The following is a 17934-nucleotide window of genomic DNA, read 5'->3' on the forward strand; positions in this document are numbered from 1 at the left end:
AACAAATGAATAACAATAACATGTGGTAAAAAAAGAGAAAAAAAATCAAAGTCGTAAAAAAATCAAAGTAAAAAAAAAAAAGCACAATAACAACATAATAACACGAGGTAAAAAAAATAAGAATAAAAAAATTCAAGTAAAAAAAAATCTGGTACAAAAAGAAAAAGAAAAAAAGGTAACATAATGAGAAAAACATAAGAGAAAAAAAAATCAAAATGTAAAAAAAAAAGCATAACACGAGGTAAAAAAAAGGAGATAAAAAAATAAAAGTAAAAAATAAAAGAGTAGCACTAGAAAAAAGAGAAAATAAGTAAATGACAATGATTTTATATGACAAGTAAGATTAGATCTTGACCACCCATCTCTAATATAATCTAGTGGCTGAGATTCCCCCAACTCACAACTCACCATAAGAACCAAAAACACCAAATCCAACCTCTCTCTCTCTCTATATATATATATATATATATATATATATATATATATATATATATATATATATATATATATATATATATATATATTTCAAGAATTCAAGGGACTTCAATGTAATTAAATAAATCTATACAACTTAATTATAATATATAGTTTTTAATCGATAGCACTATGTGATGGACCCGACCAATTAACTTCAATTTAAATATTATATAGTTTTGATTGAAGTATAAATTTAGAAAATATCAAAATATAGTGATTTTCCTTAAAATAAACATGCCCCACTTATGTTATTAATTAGTATCATCATATAATTATACAATTATTTAACATACACAAATATAATATAAATAGATTATATTTTGTACACTATTAAAAGGTAAATGAATCGATTACAACTCAAAGCTTATTAAAATTAAGTAACTAAATAAGGGAGATCCACCTCTTTCCTCTAGTTTTCTCTCCCCTTTTCTCTAAAAAACAAAACCCTAAATCCTCCCCCCTTGCTGCCGCCGTTCTCCTCCTTCCTCCCACCGCCACCCATCAACCCCCTACCATGTCGCCGGGGATGGGGTCTCTCAAGATCTTTCTCCGGCGACCCGTCTCCTCTCTTCCGATTAACCCTCCTCCCCTTTCTTACCCACACCCGGTTCTGGATCGTACGGGTCCGCCCGTTCCTCTCGGTCTGCGTGGTGTATGTGGGCTGTTCGGATCTTATCGGACGAGTTTGTTGAGGTGGTGTGGCAGGGTGGTGCTTGGATCTGGCGGTGGTGTGGGTTGGTAGGGAGGCGGTGGCTTAGTTTTTTCTCCGTGTTCCGCTTTGTTTCCTTGATGTTTTTGTTTAATTTCCGCTTTCGTTTTTGTTTCGTCTCTCTTTCTGAGGGCTCTGTCCCCATCTATCGGTGGTGTCCTTCTTTCAGTTTGAGAGTTTTCGTTTTTTGGTTCGTTTGCAGTTTTCTAATAAGTCAACAGAAGATCAGCGTTGTTATAGATCGTTATATGGTTTTACATATTTTGCCCGATTCATGGCTACAATCAATCACGTCAGAAGAAATGGATACTCGTCAAGGAAGATTCGGAGACCCTCTTATGGATGAAAGCCTTTTGCGGCGAATCGATGATAGAGACTCTGTTGCAGTGTTTCATTCTTTGAACAAGAATTTATTTCCTATGGTTGTAATCGATTTGTATCCGATTGAGCTTGGCATATGTTGTAAATATCGTATGACTTTTTATTAATGATAATGATCTTTTCTCAAAAGGTAAATGAATCAAGCTAGATTTCGAAAAGATATAATATTCTATAATTATTTCGATTTGATTTAATGCATATATGTAATATATTTATATAAATATATAACCTCTTAAAATTGTATAGCTAAATAGTAAAATAATTATGTTAGTAGTGAAAATAATTGTACTAAAATTGTATATATAATAACTAGCTTAGCACCGGTGAAAAATTGCACGGACATACATAGATATTATATACAAATAAGTATTAAATTTTAGTTATAACATTATATCACTAATAGAAAAAACCCCTATTGCATCAGTTATAAAGGGCCTTTTGCGTCAGTTTTGGACTGACGTATATCGAGGGGTCGTATTTGCTATGCGTCAGTTGTGGAACTGACGCAAAAAGTCTAACATTTGCGTCAGTTGTATTATAAGAACCGACGCAAAAAGGTGTCATTTGCGTCAGTTGTAACAATAGAATGGACGCAATAGAATGGACGCAATAGACTGTTACAACTGACACAAATAGTTGTTATTTGCGTTAGTTCTTCACAAAACCGACGCATTTGCTCTTTTTTTTTTGCGTCCGTTATACCACAAACTCAGACTGATGCAACTGATAATTTTTTTAGCGCCAATTTATTTAACCATTTCCGTCATTTGTTATCATAAACTGATGCAAATGATGCAATTATTGTGTTTTTTATATACAAAAAATTGCAACCGAATTTTTGGAAACACCTCTGCGTAAAACTAACAATTCGAATATAAAAAACCTGAAAACCTGTAACAAGAAATCCAACTAACCACTAATACATTACATGTAAATCAACATCACTTTTCATTCAACCCAACAACGTTCTAAATACAATCCAATGTATACAAAATCTCACAAATGTCTTAGTTACTAAGCTAATTAACCTATACTAAATGTTCTCTAAACATCTACTAGTCAAACTCATATTGCTGATTGACATGGTTGAAAAATGAATGTGTGGACCTGATGTATTATGAAGATCAAGAATATAAAACCCTTGTTCATACACCCGTCTTCAATGGACCAGGGACTGTTAAAAGCTAAAGTCGACATCTCTTCAAATGTAGTATCACTGCTTGCTTGGTGCAAACGAACACTATTTTGAAGAGCCTCGACGTGAGAAATTTGCAAGGTCTTTGAAGTCATCACCTTTTTCTTAATTTCACCTTTTTCTTTAACTCAATAATAGCCTTTGAGGAGATCAAGATGGATTTAGCAGATAGCAAGGTACAACAAAAGACCGTGCAAAGAAAAGAACCTGTCCAAAAAACAATGAATAACACAATAAATATTAAAAGGAAGAAGTGGTGAACTACTTAGCATGAAACCTTCTATAAACAAAAGAAACCTTCTATCATTGAATCTACATTGTACCGTTTACTTATACATTGATTTCATAATGATTTTTTTTTTGCTAATTTTTGAACATTCTGAACTAGGTCTTTCGTGGGATCCATTGGTCTAGGTGGCACTGAATATTGAATATTAGGAATAAAATTGTTCACATTAGTAATGACCTACAAATTTTGAAAATAAAAACAGAAGAGAAAGCAGTAAAACAGTGGTTGAAAGATCTAAAAAGAGCTTACAGGACATCGAATCAGAATACGGTGCAAGATGAACTTCATTTGCACGACTCATAAATGATGGGACTAGAGAATGTTTGTCTGGTGAAATCCTGGCATCCTTAGATCATCACAAAAAGTCTAATAACACGATCAATTATACCTCATGTCCATAGGTGAGGCGAGGGATTTCTGTTGCAAGATCCAATTCTGCTGGAGTAGTAAAGCTGGATGCGCTAGAAGGTGCCCGGCCAGCATTAAGCCTACCAACAAGCATTGCCTCAACAATCTGATGTGGATCATTCGGGTCCCTGAACTTGCTTGCATACTTGAGCTCATTTTTTAAATCATCGATCCCATCCTCATCATCATCACCCTCAACTCTCAGACTACCTAAAACGCAGATGCACCGTAATTTTAGCACATCTAACACTTCACCCAACAATCATCTTGTCGACAAATCTACGCAGCAAAATAAAACCACTTATGCTTACCTTTAAGTCATTTGTACCGAGTTCTGCATTGAGGGCAAGCTTGATTGTCCTCTCTTCTTTCATACTCATACCATGGTCTACACACATGAAAGGCTCACTCATTTCAAGCGACAAACGGATCGCCATTATCTTCACAATCATTTATCTCATCTCCACAAATCTTACAATTTTGTCCACTCAATTCTTCCACAGATGTCACCTGTCACAAGTTCATTTCACACTAGCTTTAGCACATACACATAAGGATCTCGACAAACTCAAATCAAGGAAAAGCACATATTACATTCCCCAATTCAAAGATAAAAAAGTAAGTTTTAACTAAAAATCAGATTAAAAAGCATCATAATTGTGAAAAAGAACTCAACTTTTTATGAACTTTTCAACAAATCTGGAACTAATTATCATACAAGTCAAATTACAAATTACAACTTAATCAACCTTTGAACTAATTTCAGCTCATACCCTTTTATAATTAAACTAATAAAAACATAAATACAGTCCAATTAAGTATAAAATCAGTAAATTAAGCAAAAGGGTAGTTCCTAATTTCAACAATAACCACTAAAACATCACATCTAAAGTAAATTATACAGATTCCATAAATTAACAAATAAAATCAATTAATTCAGCAAAAAAAAAAAATTAATAAAAATAAAACTTACTCTTCCAATATCTTCAGCATTGATAAGAACAAACTCATTTCTGTTGTGGGAACCAATTACAAGAATTTCTTTAGTAGCCATTTTTATTCCTGAAAAAATGATAAGATCAATGCAGTTTTGATATTTGATGTTTTAAGCTCCGCTATTCATATGAAAATTGCAGTTTTGATATTTGATGTTTCAAATGTATGTAAAAATGCACTTTTCAATCTAAAGATATTTGGACAAGTTAAAGGTCAAAATTGACATCAGTTGAAATCAAAGACAAATGCGAACGATATTAAATGAAAAGAAGGTAGTATCGTTATAGTACAACAGTATGCTTAGATACGTCATATAAAAATGATAATCGACAGACAAACAATTAAACAAACAAAATATCAGCATACAATGGAGATATTACCTTCCAAATGGGCACCCAGTCCTTCCAAAACAGTAGGATTAGCGCGAACAACACATAAAGCAACGTCAAGAGCTGATTGCAGGAGCAATTTTACCTCTCTTTGAACGAGAACAACAAAACGCCCCTGTTAATTTAAATTTAAGTAAGTTGTTGACATAATATAGATTCCATGTTACCAAGTATAAGAGGTAAATCCCGTCCCCATGGTGCAACCCAGAGTCGTCAATTCCACCGGAAGAAAGGGTTGCTACCGACACGGGGCCGATGGTTTGACTCAGGCCATACTCGGCTATAGTTTTGTACGCCATGTCAGTTGCTTACCATGAACGGAGCCATGATTTGTTATTAGAACACTCAATTAGTAACTCAAATTAACATTGGAAAAAGAAAACCCTAATTTTCAGCATCAAAATACCATAATTTTACTTTAACTATTACCTCTATTGAAACCCTAAATAATTGAACAAATTAATTAAGAAATCAATCTAATTCAGCAACAATGGAAATATATTAATTAAAGGAGTAGGGAGAACCTGAAGGAGAGACGACGGTGTTGGTGGTGACGCGATGGCGATGGCAATGGCGATGGCGATGCACGACAGTGGTGGTCACTATAAAAAAAGAGCGAATGAAGAAGGAGAAGGGAAGGGAGAAAAAGGAGAAGAGAAAAGCAACGACGGTTGAGTGTAAGGGAGAGGAAAGGACGGTTGCTTTAGATTTTTAGGAACAGATAATTGAGAGTCGTGGGTAGTGACTAGTGAGTGTATAATACTTTTTTTTAATTAATATCATTTGCATCAGCTTCAAGGTACAACTGACGTAAAAAGGCAATATCAAATACGAAGTAAGTCGGTTTAGTAATATAACTGATGTATTTGATCAAATACATCGGTTTTGCTGAGAACCGACGCATTATATACGTCAATTTTTTCCAAGAACTGACGCATTAAGCTTACCTACATGGCGAAATTGCATTCCCACCAAAAGTGAGTACTTTTTGCGTCGTGTTTTTTAGAACCGGCGTAATTCAATTGACACGATAGGGGTTTCTTCTACTAGTGTATATATATATTAGTTTAAATGTAGAAAATCTTATGAATATGGTTCTTACTACATGAAAAATTTGTATTCAAAAAACAACATAAATGAATGTATGTACTAAAAAAAAATTATGATGTTTTTGTACTATTCAGTCGTTTACGGGAATTCTATAATGAGTACACAAATCTCCAAATAAAATTATGACACTAAAAATATTTGATATTTTGAAGTCATCATACTCATCCAATAGTTCATTTTCTCTTTAATTTGTTCCAAATGCTCAAATTTCAAGATAAAGTCCATACAACAATATTCAAAATCATGCTTACTAACATAATTATTTATCGTTCAACAAAACAACTTGATTGAGTTCAGTTATAAAAGCTCTTGAAACCTATTATTATCGAAATAGATCATGTAGTAACAGAAGTTATTAATTGGGACAATTTAGACCTATATTTATACAATTCTCAATTTGTGAATATCGAAATGCTTAGTAATAAAATCAACCCGAAGTAGCATCCGAAAGAAGTGCGTTGACCTGAACAGTTACGAACGTCGAGGGAAATGTGGAAAAGTATAAAGTATGGTATTCGTTGAATTTCATTTGTATAACGTTCTTAAAAAATATTTATTTCTATTTTCTCATTATACATAAATAGAGTGGGCGGCAAAATTTTAGTAAATGGAGAGCCATGTGACTGACATGGGTCATAATGGTTCTTCTATTATGATTATATATAGATAGGTTAGTAAGCACTCATTTAAAAAGTCAAATTAAACTACATTAGCAAAGGGAGTTGTTGTAATACCTCGGTTTTCTAAGTCTGTTACTCGGCCGAATATGGCTTACTCGGCCGAATAAGGGTATCTTGTGTTTCTGGATAGTTTACTGCCCAGGAATACTCGGCCGAGTATGGGAATTACTCGACCGAGTAGAGGATACTCGGCCGAGTATACTCGATACTCGACCGAGTATCCGGTCTGACGGGTAATATTTCTCGTGGTCGATTTAGAAAGAATTAGAGTTATATTAACACGTGTTTTACAGTTTCTAATCATTTTTACAAAACCTAAACTACACAACGTAAAAACGTAACTCTAATCCTCTCCAAATCTCTCTCTCATTTGCGTGGATTGTTCGTGAGTCTAGTTCATCTTTCCTTGCGTCGATTGTGTCGGTAAGCCTTTGATTTCATGAGTCTCAATAATTTGTCTTTTAGGGTTTTGCCCTAATTTGTGATTTGGGGGTTTAGGGTTTGGTCATCATATGTGTGTTGATTGTGGATTATCGATGTTGTAGGTGACGATGTGGTATTTGTTATGCATTTGTATGATTGATTCCAGTGTAGCGGATTGCGAAAAGGTAGGGTTTCCTACTCAGTTTACTGTTAATTGATTTAAGATTGTGATTGTACTGTGTATGATTGTTTTCTACTGATCATCGGAGTGTTGGTGTGGTGGTGGTTGTGACGATGTTATGATGGTTGTGGTGGAGTCACTTGCGGGAATGGCTTTACGCCCTAGTTCGCCCTCCGTGGAACCCGTCACAGGAGGGGATGTGCACATTAAGGGATAGGGTTATCGCTTATTGATGAGCGGGATTTTGGTGGGGATTGGCTGCGGTCCCCCACTGGCGGCGTGGGCTACCTGTGTTGCGATGGGTAGTTTGGCAGGGCTGCACACCTCGGTGTGTAGTCGGTTACTGTGTACGATCGGGAGATCGGGGATGGAGGATGATCAGCTGGTTACTTTATGCACTTGTCTTATTTTAATTATGCAGTAACTGACCTCGTGTTGTGTTTTGTAAAATCTGTGGTGATCCATTCGGGGATGGTGAGCAGATTGTGACAGGGAATGCGCTTATTGAGCTTGGTGCAGTCTTGGGAGAGTCGCCACGCTGGATTAGTTGTCATCATCACGAGTATTAGTAGTTGTTTTGGTAGTTGTTCGCATTTGGATAATTCTGTTATTGGATTTTGGAGACAATGTAACTTTTATAATTACCGTACCTTAATAAATGTGTTTGGACAGTTGCTTTTGATATGTACTAATCTCGGGCAACCGAGATGGTAACAACCTTTCATGCTTGGGTAGTCCTGGTAAGGTACCTTGGTATGAGGGGGTGTTACAAAGTGGTATCAGAGCCGACGGTTCCGGCACCTAAAACTAATGAACCCAATGAACTTAGGGAGCCTAAATAAAATGAACCCGGGGAGAGTTGTTTGGAGCTACTGCAAAGACTTGGGAGACGTCCCGAAGTCGCATTAAGGCCCTTACTATCTCAAGCCGGTCACATGGGGGGGAGGGGGGACTGTTGTGTGTTGAGTCATGTGTGTGTAGTACTTGTGGCATGAGTCTTGTGCATGGTTGAATGAAATGACGGAGGAAGTGGAATGCGATAATAGTTGAAAGATGTATCGAAAACTTGTTTCTGTTAAACTTTGAGCATGGAATTGTTGGCATGTTAAGTGTTTATTATGTGGCATTCAAAGGGATAGTGGTACATGTGTATATGATCATGATGATGTTAATGTTTGGTTTGTTGCTAGTAGCATGTGATTAAGGTCATGCGTCTATATATATAAATGTCGTGTTTAATTTTTATGTGGGTATGATAAAAGTTCACTTATGTCCTGCTTTTTAGAAGTATCGAGTTGTTAATGTTTGCTTTATTCATGTTCAAGTTGTTTTGTTTAGAAAATTTGATTTGTATGAAGATCGATTACGGAAGGGTTGTCTTAAAACTGTCATAAGTCGAGTTCTAAAAATGATATTGCTGTAGTTCTAAGTTGAGGTGATATCTTGTCTTCTTACGATTCCAACGATAGGTCACACGCCCAGAGTGACCAAGTAACGAGTGAGATATGACTGTTTTACGGAAACTGGATGGTGCTGAGAACTGCGCCAATACTCGACCGAGTAGGCCCTACTCGGCCTAGTAGGCCCTACTCGGTCGAGTATCTTTCATACTCGACTGAGTATTCCATATTCGGACGAGTAATCTTTCTGTGATAATTCTGTTCAGCTTCTAGAGTCGTTAACTCAGTCAAGTAGTTCCATTACTCGACCGAGTATCGTGTACTCGACCTAGTGTACCATGTACTCGACCGAGTACCTCAGTGGACGGTCATTTTGAGTCGGTGGCTATTTTTTTTTTACATTTGTTGTGAGTCGTAGGGTACGTGCACATGTTTATTATGGGTCTTAAAGCATTCTTTTATATATGTGATGGTCTTGATACGTAAGTTACCAAATGCTATGATAGGGAGAATGCCGGCTTATGAGGGATATGTGTTGGAAAGGAAGGACATGAGTTATATGTGGTTGTGAGTGATAGTGGAAAGAGGAAAGGGATGAATGATGAGCTGATCGAGGTAAAGAGCATGTTCTGTGAGATATGGTGAGTGATATAGTCGTGTGTTGAGTAATATAAAAGTAAGTGTTTATGGGCAAGAGTGATATAAGTGTAAAGAAACATGAGAATGCAAAGGTTGAGATGAGGGATGCGGATAGTGTCAAATTGGGATGTGTAAGGGTTTATGGAGGGAGACGGTTAGAATTGTGTTGGTTAAGGATATATGTGATGAAAGGTCGTTATAGAGGGATATAAACGAATGGTGTATAGTGCGATCGAGTTATGCCACGATGAGTAGATAGTGGCCGAGTTTGGAAATTTGGATTATTAAGAGGTGAGCCTAGTGTGTAATTCTTTGGGTAATTAACCTATGAGGTGAGTGGTTGGTTATCTAGGGATACGAAAGCGAGATACAACTAATTAAAGGATAACCGTTAGTTGTGGGGACTTAATGGTGAGAATTATGAGTGAGTAGAATGATGAGAGGGGATCAGTGATAAAGAAGAATAAGAAGGTATTTGTATGAATTAATGGAAATTGAGTTGTAGAGCAACAAGAAGGTAATCGGAGTACTAAAGAGTTAGGTAGAAGAAGAAAGGAGATTAATTATTAATTGGTATTATTGAGTAAAAAGGGGGAAAGAGGGATGGAAGTAAGCTCAGAAAACGTTGACCGGAGTTAAGGAGCATGAAAGTAGGAAGTCGTGAAAATGTACGATAGCCTCGTCAGAGGGTGTGAGTTAATGGTTATATAGGTGAACAGGACGACGTGTTAGCCGCGAGTTACGAGGTATTAAGGGAATAAGAAGCTTGTAGAGTGTTTGCACGATATGAGATTTTGGTGGAGAGTTAGGTGACGATACGATAAAGGATAGAATTGGGAATAATCTTCAGGTAAATTTTGTTGGTGAATTTGATATTCGTTATTGGGATGACAACCAAAGAGAGAATACCATTGTTATATTAAGAAGTGATAGTAAGGGAGTAGAGACATGAGCAATGGTGGTGTTGTGGTGTTGTCACTAGTGGTTAAGGGTGATGATAAATAGGAAAGATAGTCATTCTAAAGAGGTTGATTTTTGTAGAGGCCTGATTGGTATGTATGGGTGTGAGGGAGTATAAGATGTGGATATATGAGGTGTTCGCTCGTATTTGGGTATTGATGACATGTTATGTTCGCCGGGTGGTGATAATTGTGTGTGTGGGAGCATATGTTGTGAAGGGCACCTGAGTTAAGTTCGGATGAGAGATACTCTTTATTAAGTGGTAACTTACGTAATCATAATTGGCTAGTTAGATTTGTTTATGGGTCCTTGATATGTGGAAATGTTTGTGTGAGGTTCTGACCTCATGAGTCATGGTCTGGATAATATTCAGAAGGTCGGTATCTGTGATTCCGTTTATTATGTTGCGTCGTGATCTAGTAGAGCGGTTTTAAAAAAGTCTTCTGGTCAAGGATGTGGTACTCAGTCAGTGTTATGAGATTGTAAAAGTTGCGAGGACTATCGATGTGGTTGTTGTGCACTGGGCACGGTAATTCGTGTTGTGATACGAGTATTTTCATGTTGTCACAGATTGATGTTTGTTTACTGTTGTTTGATGTCAGTGTCGGGTGTTAGTGTCGGGTTGGCATATCGAGTGTTGTTTTGTTTGTTAATGTTTTTTATCAGTTTCGGCTTCGGATTTAGGGTAAAGTGGGATGTGGAAGAAAGTTGAGTATGTTTCCGTTGTTGTCATGGTATAGTGACATTCTGTCAATAAGACACAGCTGTGAGAGGTTGTTAGAATACTCTTGATCTGGTTTTAGATGAGGCATTGGTAGACATAGTTGTGGCAAGAGAATCGTGGAACATGTGTGGTATTGAACTGGAAACTACAGCTGGTTTAGCACTTTTTCTTGGGACAGTGAGTACAGAGTTTTGGGACTTAGTATTGTTGGAGCTTGTGTCCTCCACAAATTAGTGTGATAACATTTGTAAATCTCTTACAGGTTCACAAGGGTATACTTTGTATATTTAATCAGTTGATTAACGTTTACCTAATAACAGTTGGCTTGCTAGAAAGTTTGACGTTATTATCATACAGATGGCGGTGATCAACTGGTCCCTAAAGGTCACACCTATAGGATGTGTTTGAGAAATGTGGTTATAGAAATATAATTACATTGATGCCCAATATGACTAAATAGTTAGTCAATGTGTTGATGAGATAATTATTTAATGAAAATTAAATAATATTAGTTGAGACAATTAATCATGTCAATTAAGTAAATTAAATATAATAAGTTATATTTTATTAAATGTATATAATGTTAGCTTGGGCCAATTAATCATTAATTCGTAATTAAATATAATCAGTTATATTTAATATCAACAAGTTGAATGTGTCATAGTGGTAATAGTGAGGGTACACAAGCCAAGAGGTCATGGGTTCGATCCTCACTAGATGACAATTCAACACACTTTATATATTTTTGGAAAGACCAAAAATAAGGAGAATATACTCCTTATTTCGGTCAGTTTGGCCGAAATTAGGAAAGTTTTTTCTTTCCTAATTGACTCGGTAATTCGAATAAGGATAATATACTCCTTATTTCGGTCAGTTTGGCCGAAATTAGGAAAGTTTTTTCTTTCCTAATTGACTCGGTAATTCGGTCAGTATAAGAAAGAAAGGTAGATGTTTTATTCTACCCTAATTCCTTTTCTTGACCTAGCCTCTTCTCTCATCAGAAAAAACACAAAAACCTAAATTTTACAGAAAATTTTGGATCGATTTCTAGCATAATCAAAGGGCATATCTCATATCGTCTTGGGTGCAACTGATAGGCGAATATCAATTTTGATATTGTTCTTAGGCCGTTTTTGCTAGGACCGAAGGTTATTTCTGAATCCTTTACTTTGTTTATGTATTTATTTTATGACTTGTAATCGTCTTAATTAAATTCGTTATAATCCTTCATAATTAAGGGAAGTATACAGATTATTTCCCACAAGTGGTATCAGAGCTAGGCCATGGATTTTAATTTTGATGATTTTCGTAAAATTGTATGTAAACAATGAGGAATTTCGAAAAGAGAATTTTTTTTTTGTTTCGGCTGAATTTTTTTTTTTGAAGTGAGGTATTTGATAATATGGTCTGTAACCACTTACAATTTTGCTGTTCTTAGCTGGGTTTTGGTGTTTCGTAATAGCATAATAGCACTGTGATTTTGGACTATGACAGTTGCTGAATATTAATTCGGGTGGTGTAGTTTTTGTTAGACTACATGCACAGCTATTAATACCATTTTTATGAACTTGTTCCGCTTTTACTTCGTTCTATACGCCAAAAACCAACCTACAGCACCCGAATACGCTCCTTGAGCAGAATCGTATTTTAAAAAAAAGGATACTTAATTTGTTCAGTATTTTATCATGAGGGTGGGATTGGAAATTCCGGAGTTGACGGTTCTTATCATCTTGGTGAATTTCTTTGCTGTTATTTTTATTTCGGCCGTGAGCTAAAAAAAAAAAAAAAAATTTATTGGCTGCTTTTTTTTTCAGCCGTGGGCTGAGTTTATAAAAAAATAATAATTTTGTTTTCCTTTTTGCCGAGACCCAAAAGGAAGAAAAATTGTTTTTTGTTTTTTTTATTTTGGCCAATTAGTTATTGTGAAACGGTTCACAATTTAAAGATACCGAATTATTTTAAAGCAGTTTAAAATTTTGACGGATAGAATTCATATTACAAGTTTAATATGGATTAAGAATGAAATTAATGTGATAAATTGCGGAATTGTCACTTAATTTAATTTAAATAGGTGGTTTGGATAAATTAATCTACATAATTAAGGAATTGTGTCATGTATGTTTAATTTATTTTAGTTGATGCTTTTTAATTTTGTTGAATGAATCGAATGAATGATTTTTATTTACGTATTTAATTTTGCAATCGGTTGTAAATTGTAATACTTAGTGTGGCCTTAGTAAAATTATGTTTTCGTAATGAAGGAAACATGATTTTTTATGTAATTATGAGATCTCGAATCTCCTTTATTTTATTTTAGTTTTGGGTTTTGAAATTAGAATGTAATAAATAGGTCAATTATGTAATTTATTCATTGTAATTTCAAAGAAGACTAAAGATGGAGATTGGAGCTCACTCCCGCTACATGGATCAAGATGGAACATCAAGACAAGCTTCTCGGGTCCAAGGATGGAATCCAAACTTGTATTTATTGTTCATTTTGATAGGATAGGCCACACTAGGACTTTTACTGTTTTTTTTTTTTTTTTTCGTTTTCATTCTTATTGCTTTTCATTCACATGTTAGTTTTTTTGCATCATATTCCGCCTAAAACCAAACCACCTACTACTAAAATGCATGAAAATTGACTCATATAGGTTGTATGTTAGTTTTCATGGACATGCAGATGTCACAGTCTATAAGCCATCACCTTAGTTTATTCATTCTCGCATGCTAGATTATAGTTCACTTAAAATGAATTAAAATAAAGATGATGGGATCTTCCTCTAAAACGGAAATTGAGATTAGTCTTTATAAGGACAAACATCTATGAATCCCTTCTTCGTCGGTAGGCCTAATATGACCCCTTCTACGTTGGGTAAGTAGTTGTGTTGACTTAGTTTACCTCATCATAGTCCGAAGAGTTTCTCGTGATTATGATGGACTAAAGATAGAATTTACAGAAATTTATCGATCAAGAATTCTAACGGTAGAATTAGCTAAAAGGTTAGCTTATCAATTTACAGAGAATTGAGTCTTGGGATCATTTATATAATTCTTGAGGGAGGTCAATTGTATAAATGTTTTGAGTCTTCGCGTTATGACATTAGTTCATTAGACTTAAAATCAAAACGATGCACATGCTTATTATTTTATTCTTCTTTCACAATATAGAACACGATTATTTTCGATAATACTGTTACAACATATGGCTGGAAATAACGCAATCCCAATGCCTAGTGCCACACTAGATCGTTCGTCCTGGCTAAAAATGTTCATGGACCAAATGAATCAGTCCACGCAACTGTAGAATGATGGGTCCAACTTTACGGACTGGGAGGCGGCACTACGGAATGCTGCCATTGCTGACGGTAAGCTCAGGTATTTAACTGAGCCAATACCGGTCAACCCAGGCCCGAATGCAGGAGTCAACGAGTCACTCGCTTATAGTGATTTCGTTATGGAAGCGGGTGCGATAAAGAACGTACTCATCTTTGCAATGGAAACCAATTTGCAGAGACGCTTCATTGCCCAAGGTGCAAACAAGATTTTCACCACGCTCACTAACGAGTTCTCAAAGGCACCGAGAATCGTTACATAAGAGCATACATACACGCTTCTTTGATGCGAAACTCCAGAAGGGCCAACCGGTTAGCCCACACATTCTTCACATGATTGAGAATGTCGAGAAGCTGGAGGCACTGAATTGTAAAATCGGTGAGAGCATTGTCATTGACCGAATGCTTCATTCTCTTCACGATGGTTTTGCCCTTTTCAGGGCGAACTACTATATGAATGACTTGAAAAAGAGTCCTCATGAGCTACACTCCCTTCTCGTACAGACCGAGAAGGATATGAAATTGAGTGGGAGCGTGAAGCAGGATGTTCTCATGATTTACAACAAAGGTAAAGGTAAGGGCAAGGCTCATGGCGACCTAGCTGTAGGTAAGCCAAAGTTCAAGAAGCCAGGAAACGGTAAGAGTGCGCCTGGTGAGACTAGTGGCTCACAGGGCAAGACAAAGAGCAAGGGCAGTGACATTGAGTGCCACCATTTGTAATACCCGCCCTTTTAGGGAGCCTTTGACCATCGTTGACTGTCCTTGGGAGCGGGAGTAGTCTTAGAAAAGTATGCCAAAACCATCTTGGGGTGCGTGTTAAGAGTGGTACTCGATAGAGTAGAGGCTACTCGATCGAGTAGCTAGGTTACTCGATCGAGTAGGGGGCTACTCGATCGAGTATGTTGGGTACTCGATCGAGTACCGGGTTTTCAGCAAGGGTTTTATATCGCGTTTTGTTAAATCCGCAAATCACTTTCGCCACTTTCCTCCTATCCTTCAGTCGCCTCTTTCCCTTCCCTTCACCTCAAAACCTCCATGGAAGCCTTTTTGAAGATCCTTGAACCTTAGGAGGGCGTCACTTGTGTCGGGTAGCGGTCTCTTGCTGAGTTTTCTCCCTAATAGGTATGTCATAATCATCATCCGTGTCCTTGTTCTTTTAATTAGGGTTTGCTTGTTAAGTAATAGATATTTGTATGGTGGTGATAGGCTTTGCTTGCTCGCTGAATATGTGGTTTGTCAGCATGGATTGGTTGCAGTGCTTAAAGGTAGGTTCGCCTACTCAGTTTCTGTGGATGGTCTAGTGTGTCGGTCGTTGTGATAGCATTGTGACTACTTGATATAGTAATTGTATTGTGATTGTGGTTGTGATTGTTGTTGATGGTTCGCGAGGCGTGGCCTCGGCTGAGTGGGGTCACTTGCGGGAGTGGCTTCACGCCCTAGTTTCGCCCTCCGTGGAACCCGCCACGGGAGGGGATGTGCACATTAATGGACAGGGTTATCGCTCGATACGATGAGCGGGGATTTGGTGGGTACGGCCGCGTCGCCCACGGCGGTCGGTCCAAAGGACGTCAAGGTGAGTTGGTTGGATTGCGGTGATTGCGTTTGGGGCTGATAGTATTGTTTATATTGATAATTGTGGTTGCCACTGTCTTATCTTATCTCAGTACTGACCTTGTATGGTTGTTTGTTTGTTATGTGTCTGCCGTGATCCCCTATGGTGAGCAGTCGGTCTTAGCAGGTGTTGATGTTGTTGATAGCTGGAGTCCGGGAAGATGAGTTCTCACGAGAGACGATGGTCATAGCGAGTAGTCTATGAGTTGTACCTTTTATTTCGTTTGTTGGTTTAAAACACTTGTAATATAACTTAATAGTTCTTTTATTGACGTTTGATAATTACTTTCCTCGGGCAACCGGGATGGTAACGCCCTTATATGCTAAGGAAGGCCTAGTTAAGGCTCCTCTGAATATGGGGGTGTTACAAAGTGGTATCAGAGCGACGATTTTGGAACCTGTAACAAATGAACATAATGAACGTAGCGAGTCTAATAAAATGAACCTGGTGTATGTGTAATGGGAGCCCCAGCTGATGCTAGATTTTGGGTGAGTAGGCGCCCTCATTTCAAAATCTTGGCCCCATGACACTTAAGCCAGTCACATGGTATGGGAATGTGGGGTCCGTGTGTCTATGTGTGATATGCATGATAATTGTGTCGGAGCTACCTCCGGTTAAGTCCTTGTTAGAAGTAATAGGGGTGTGATAGTGGTATTTGGGTCGCGTATAGTAATCGTTGGTGAAATTAGTGGAAATTTTGAAATGATTAGTGAGTTTATATGATGGTTATGAGATATGTGACGAAAGTTTATGTAATAGAAATGCGTGAAAATGAGGAATTGAATGTTGTGACATGAAAAGTGAACACGTAGGTGTTTGCTATAAGTTAATAATGACGGGAGTCATATACGAGTTTATAAATCCACAGTAATTACTATAATGATAGTTATGGTATAGTTGAGTTATAATTCGAGACATAGCATATAGTAATGCATGTATGCCTTGCTTGTTGGTTGAAAATTTTTCCGCTGCGTAATGTTTTATTCGTGCAAGATGAATTGCTTATGATAGAATTTAAGACATGATTGAATAATTTGTTTAAAAAGTATGCATTTATGTGATAAGCGAAAGAAAGAATTGATGTTAATTATATGCATCAAGTTAAGTGAACACGAGTTTAGTAGTAACAAGTAAAGTAAGTTTAAGTGTAATATGACGGCGTGATTATGTTTATAGAATGACTCGGTAGCAGATAAACCGAGTTGGGTAATTGGATAGCGTAGTACGGCGTGTACCTTATTAGTAGGGCGATACGTTATGCGTGGGTAACAAGTATAAAACGTGATTGAATGCGGTAATTAGTGCCGAATCCCGAACTTAGTTTGGAATCGACACGTGGTGTTGTTTTGCAGGTATCTTCAAGTTACTTAGTATTTCCGACCGAGTACTTAACTATACTTGGCACTGACCGAGCGAGTGCTTACTAGACCGAGTAGACCTCACTCGATCTAGTTAGGAAGCTATAACGTCGGGATGTGGGAAAATTCCTGCAGATACTCGATGATTTAGCTCCTACTCGATCGAGTAGGGTGGTACTCGATCGAGTACCCTAGGCACTCGATCGAGTAGGTTACTGTACAACGAATCCTACGGGTTTTCTTAAAACCCCTAATCTTTCTATTTCTTCTTCTTATTCCCCTATAATTCGACACACATAAACCTAAACTACTCTCAAATTCCTTATTTCCTCTCAAATCCTCTCATACTCTTGAGTTAAGTGGTGATTCTTGGGTTAATTTCCTTGCTTAATTTCGTTTCTTTACTTTGTTAATCAATCAAGGTATGCTATTCTTCCTAATGTACATGGTTTATTGATTTGAATGTGCTAGGAAAGTAAAACAATCTGAAATTTTCGATTATTATGACCAATTTGGTGCTTTTAATTGTTGAAATATGATTCACATGCCTTCCTTCCATGTTTGTTGGTGGTTAATTGCTGTAAATTAGATTAGAAATTGTAAAATTCGAAATCGAAGTTTCTAGGGTTTCCAAAATTGAAATCGATTTTTGGTTGTTTTACAATGGT

At 36.9% G+C, this 17934-nt stretch overlaps 1 long non-coding RNA gene across 2 annotated transcripts; it reads right to left on the reverse strand.

The window, feature by feature from the left end:
* Positions 1–2495: 2495 nt before the first annotated feature.
* On the reverse strand, positions 2496–5591 carry LOC141627091 (uncharacterized). 2 transcript variants are annotated; one of them, XR_012536653.1, is made up of 6 exons: positions 5369–5591; positions 4836–4959; positions 4433–4521; positions 3771–3969; positions 3440–3669; positions 2496–2969 (listed from the first exon to the last, which is right to left on the reverse strand). It is a non-coding gene; the product is annotated as an uncharacterized LOC141627091 (long non-coding RNA). The 2 variants fall into 2 exon arrangements; XR_012536654.1 differs by having other exon boundaries at positions 3301–3669.
* Between the last annotated feature and the right edge of the window lie 12343 nt (positions 5592–17934).

Source organism: Silene latifolia, chromosome Y (genome assembly GCF_048544455.1).
Source record: "Silene latifolia isolate original U9 population chromosome Y, ASM4854445v1, whole genome shotgun sequence".
NCBI lineage: Eukaryota > Viridiplantae > Streptophyta > Magnoliopsida > Caryophyllales > Caryophyllaceae > Silene > Silene latifolia.